Below are 6071 nucleotides of genomic sequence, written 5' to 3'. Positions count from 1 at the left end.
TGGGATGGATTCCCAGATGGGGTAGTCTCTGGATAGTCCATCCTTTCATCTTAGCTCTAAATTTTGTCTCTGTACCTGTATCCTTTCATGAGTATTTTGTTCCTTATTCTAAGGAGGAATGAAGTATCCACACAATGGTCATCCTTCTTGGTTTTCTTCTGTTTTGCATAATGTTAAAGTTGAGAATTTTCACTTTCTTCTATACTTATCATCCTTAGGTTTGATCTTTTATTATGTCCTGGTTTTCCTGGATGTTTTGAGTTGGGAGCTTTTATCTTTTTGTATTTTCTTCGACTGTTGTGTCACTGCTTTTTACAATGCCTTCTACATCCAAGTTTCTCTCTTTTATCTTTTGTATTTTGTTGGTGATGCTTGCATCTGTAACTCCTGCTCTCTTTCTTAGGTTTTCCATCTCCAGGGTTGTCTCTCTTTTTGTTTTCTTTAATGTGTCTATTTCCATATTTAGATCCTGGATGGTTTTCTTTAATTCCTCACTTGCTTGATTTTGGTTTTGTGTATTTCTTTAAGAGATTTATGTGTTTCCTCTTTAAGTGCTTCTACCTGTTTACCTGTATTTTTCTGTATTTCTTTAAAGGAATTATTTATGCCCTTTTTAAAGTCCTCTATCATCATTATGAGATTTGATTTTATACCAGAATCTTGTTTTTCACATACTTTGGGTATATCCAGGGATTTCTATGGTGGGAGAACTGGGATCTGATGTTGCCAATTAGCATTGGCTTCTGTTGTTTATGTTCATTTGCTTGTCTCTGACCATCTGATTATCTCTGGTGCTAACTGGCCTTGCTGTCTCTGACTGTGGCATGTCCTTCCTGTGAGCCTGGTTATGTTGGGCCTCCTTGGATCAGGGTGCCTCTTGTTTAATCTATTTGGCATTCTGTAGTTTCTTGTATGTTTATAGACATCTATTTATTTTTTCTTTAAATTTTTTTCTTTTATTGGATATTTTCTTTATTTACATTTCAAATGTTATCCCCTTTCCAGGTCTCCCCTCCAGAAACCCCCTATCCCATTCCCCATTTCCCTGCATCTTTGAGGGTGCTCCCATACCCACCCAATCTCCCACTGCTGCCTTCCCAGCCTGACATTCCCTTACATGGGGCATCAAACCTCCTTAGGCCCAAGGGCTGCTCCTCCCACTGATATGTAACATGGCCACCCTTTTCCACATATGGGACCAGAGCCCTGGGTCCCTCCATGTGTATTTTGTGGTTGGTGATCCAATCCCAGGGAGCTCTAGGGGTTTCTGGCCAGTTCTCACTGTTGCTCCCCACCATGGGGCTGCAAACCCCCACCCTAGCTCCTTCAGTCCCTTCTCCAACTCCTCCATGGGGGATTGGAGTACACTCATTCCAATGGTTGACTGAGCGCATCTGCCTCTGTATTTGTCAGCTCTTGCAAAGCCTCTCAGTAGACAGCTATATCAGGCTCCTGTTACCAAGCACTTCCCAGCAATGGCAATAGTGTCTGGGTTTGGCTACCATATATGGGATGGAACCCAGGTGAGGCAGTCTCTGGATGGTCTTTCCTTCAGTCTCTGCTCAACACTTTGTCTTCATATATTCTCTTGTGAGTATTTTATTCACCCTTTCTAAGAAGCACTAATGCATCCACACTTTGTTATTCCTTCTTGAGCTTCATGTGGTCTGTGAATCATATCTTGGGTATTCTGAGCTTCTGGGCTAATAAACACTTATCAGTGAGTGTATACCATGTGCGTCCTTTTGTGATTGGGTTGCCTCACTCAGGATGACATTTTCTAGTATCATCCATTTGCCTAAGAATTTCATGAGCATTATTTTTAATAGCTGAATAGAATTTCATTGTGTAAATGTACCACATTTTCTGTATCCATTCCTCTGTTGAGGGACATCTGTGTTCTTTCCAGCTTTTGGTGATTACAAATAAGGCTGCTATGAACATAGTAGAGCATGTGTCCTTATTACATGTTGGAGCATCTTCTGGGTATATGCCCAGGAGTGGTATATCTTGGTCTTCAGGTAATACCATGTCTATTTTCTGAGGAACCACCAAACTGATTTCCAGAGTGATTGTACCAGCTTGCATTCTCATCAGCAATGGAGGAGTGTTCCTCTTTCTCCACATCCTTGCCAGCATCTGCCATCACCTGTAGTTTTTTATTTTAGCCATTCTGACTGGTATGAGGCGGAATCTCAGGATCATTTTTGTTTGCATTTACCTAATGAGTAAGGATGTTGAACATTTCTTTAGGTGCTTCTCGACCATTCCTCAGTTGAGAATTCTCTGTATAGGTCTGTTCCTCATTTTTTCACAGTTTTTTTGTTTCTCTGAAGTCTAATTTCCTTAGTTCTTTGTTTATTTTGTATATTAGCCTTCTACCAGATTATAGAAGTTTTCTTCTATAATTTTGTTAAGATGTTCACTGGTCCTTTGAGTTGTGAATCTTTACCCTCTTGTGTGAGGGATTCTGGAGAACCCAATCTGTGAGCCCGACTGTGTCAGAACTCCTTGAGATAAAGCTGTTTTTAGGTGTTCTCATGGGTGTGCAGGTCTGGCTCATAGGATCTGCTCTTTGGCATAAGTGGGAACTGGAAGGAACCTGTGTCTGGGTGGTAGGGAGTTCCTGTGTCCCTCTGGATCCTGGGGGTCCCAGTTAGTCTAGTTATTGGAGTGGGGCTAGAGCTTCATCTGTATTCCTGGTTGTGTCAAAATGCCTAGAAGTCAAGCTGTTTCTAGGTATGTGTCTGTTCAGCATTCATGTGGGTTAAGCACAGCATCCACTGCCAGGCACAAGTAAAGGAACAAGTAAAGTCTGATTTTTTTGCAATAAACTTGTCTCAGCCTTAGTCCTATGTGCCCTCTCTGACCCTGCCCTGATTGACATTTGTTTCAACCATAATCAGGTACTCTGGCTGGTTAAATAAATGCTGGTGTTTACCCTCTATTCTTGCAACCTCTCCCTGTATATCTTTGCTTATCCCAACCAGTTATGAACTCTCTAACTTCCAACTGAATTCCAATTCTGAAGAGGAAAACCCATTAGTCACTGGAAGATAAATATTTATAAATGGATGGAACAGACTTGGCCTGGGGTGGGCAATATAATAGTTTTCAGAGATCTACAGTTCTAGCATGTAGAAAAACAAAACAAAACAAAACAAAACAACCAAAGTGACTTATCCATGGCCACAGAACAGAGATATGATGCACATTAAGTCTGAAGAGGTAATGAAGAGATTATTCTAATGTTTGATATATTGTTAAGAAAGTCAAAATTCCAACAAGGATGGTAGAGAGTCCCACCAAGCCCTCTCGTAGCTGTGAGGCTACCAGCAGCTGATGTGTACTGGGAGAAGGAACATCTGTTTTCTTCAGGACTGCTGCCTTGGGTGGTTACCCAGATGATGATCTTAAACCCATGCACACACCAGCAGCACCAACTGGACTTAGTTATTTAAAAAGTACATGAAATTGGGAGGAAGATGTGATAAGGTGGTTTGGGAGCAATTCAAGGTGAGGTACTATGAGGCAGATACATTATCAGAATACATTGTATACACATACAAATTTCTCAAAGAATAGATAAAATTCTTTATAAATAAGATGATTTAACAATAAAAATGTTAAACTAATAATTTATGAACATATATAAAACATATAGAAACAATTTCATATACTTTATCATATTTCTTATACCAAATACTCTTTACATTTACCTGTGTTTGTCCTTTGCATGTTTTTAATTGGGGTGGCTTACAGGTTCAGAGGTTCAGTTCATTTCTAACAAGGCATGGCAGCATCTAGGCAGACATGGGGTTGGAGGAGATGAGAGTTCCACTTCTTGTTTCAAAGGCAGCTAGCAAAAGGCTGACTTCCAGGCAGCTAGGACAAGGGTATTAAGGCCCATACCCACAGTTACACATCGACTCCTACAAGACTATACCTTCTAATAGTGCCATTCTCTAGGCCAAGCATATACAAACCATCACAGTATGAATGGAATTATTCATTTATATTTTTTTTAGTCAACATGATGCTTTTGATATTCATGTTTATAGCTGCATCTATAGGCCACTTTTCCCCACCACACTATATTGAAGGATCACAGTGTCCTTCCCATTATTATTTCTTGGGTACTTAAAAAGTTATAAAATTCTAATTGCTTCCCATTTTATAAGGAAAGAATTTTATGACCATGTTATTATCTACTGTGTGGTAGGTACCACTAGTAGTATTTTGGCAAGTAAATATGCATAGTAAATGTAATAAATAGCTACATATCAATGCTATTTAGATGTGGCTATATGATAGATTAACTGGAACTCTGTGAATTGCCTCTCAATGATTTTTGGATTTCAGGCTTGCAGCTTGAAATTTATAATCAGTTGTGAGAGTGCATCATGATTCACCTATGTATTCTTCTGTTAATGAACATTTGAGTTTGTTGTCATATTCATTCCATTATTGAAAAAAATAACTTCAAGTAGAATACATAGCATCATAAAAATGAATAAATGTCAATCAAATTAATATGCCTTCACTCCACAATTATGTATTTTTTCTTCTTTAAAAATTTCAACATGAGCTGGATAAACACTTTGAAACCATTGTCCCAAAAAGAGTATACATGTACAGTAACAATAACACATTATATTTTGTAGCCAGCAATTTATTATTTAATTAGAGATGACCAGAAAGCTGGTATTTTATTCACTATTATACTTGTATGAGGCTAGTATTATTTTTATAGGCAAGAAAGTAAAACCGTAAAAATGAAGTTTAAATTATTTTTCCCTGTTTAGTTTATGCTGTAAATAACTTCCACAATCTCCTGGTACTCTTGTTCATGTTTCTTTACAGTGTATGCCAAGGGGTAAAATTGTTCACCAGGTCATTGTTTGAGGCATTGGTTAAGATCTTCAGAGAATCATATGCCAAGCTGTAATTCTCATTCTCTCTCTCTCTCTCTCTCTCTCTCTCTCTCTCTCTCTCTCTCTNCTCTCTCTCTCTCTCTCTCTCTCTCTCTCTCTCACACACACACACACACACACACACATACACACACACACTTGGGGGGATCTTGAGGGGTTTCTTCACATGATTATGGAAGCTAAATGGGGTCATGATTGTCTGAACATTTGAAACCTAGACAATCCAATGTAGTCCATTTCTAAATGCCTGAGAAAAAGTGGAGCCAGTGTTGTAAATCCTGATCTAAGTTTGAAGGATTTGAAAATTGCCAGACACCATCTAGGAAAGGCTAAGGAATTTAAGTGAGTTTTCTGGAGATGGTCCACTCCTTTTCATGGCCTACTATGGGTGAGCTTTGAGATACAGTGTCCTTAGAGTCTTTATCCCAGGATTTCTTCTTGCTTCTGATATACCTTTTCCTGTCACTATCACATAGCCTAATGATTCCTGGGCATTAGCCCACCCTATTGGGCAATTTCCTACAGCATCAATATGAAGATATACTTTCATATAGTAATGCTGTGCAGACACATTGATAATTTTATAATTCCTGATAATGACTTTATGGATTTCCTGAATTGATACATATAATTTCAAGCCCTCTATAGTATAAAAAGGTATAAAAAGAGCTCTATAAACCTTCACATGTCAAGGGCTAGTTGCACTAGAAAAAGAAAACAGGCTTGGAAAAAATTTACCCCCAAGGAAAACATTCCTTCTAGGTTAGTAGTGAGACCATTATCTGGAAACTAAAGATCATAAACTGGGTATGGACAATTTATGGTAGGTACAAGGACAGAAAATAAATTAATGACTGGTTTATTTATACAAAACTTCAAAACAATAGGACACTAGGCAGATAATTTTCTCTTGATAAAACCATGCTAACTTGTACATAAAAATTATTGCTTTAAACTTATAATGAACTAATGGAGCTAGAAACACAAAATTTCCTTTCCTTTCCTTTCCTTTCCTTTCCTTTCCTTTTTCCTTTCCTTTTTCCTTTCCTTTCCTTTCCTTTCCTTTCCTTTCCTTTCCTTTCCTTTCCTTTCCTTTCCTTTCCTTTCCTTTCCTTTCCTTTCCTTTCCTTTCCTTTC

Source organism: Mus pahari, chromosome 3, assembly GCF_900095145.1.
Source record: "Mus pahari chromosome 3, PAHARI_EIJ_v1.1, whole genome shotgun sequence".
NCBI lineage: Eukaryota > Metazoa > Chordata > Mammalia > Rodentia > Muridae > Mus > Mus pahari.
The sequence above is the reverse complement of the archived record's forward strand: the minus strand, read 5'-3'. Positions refer to the sequence as shown.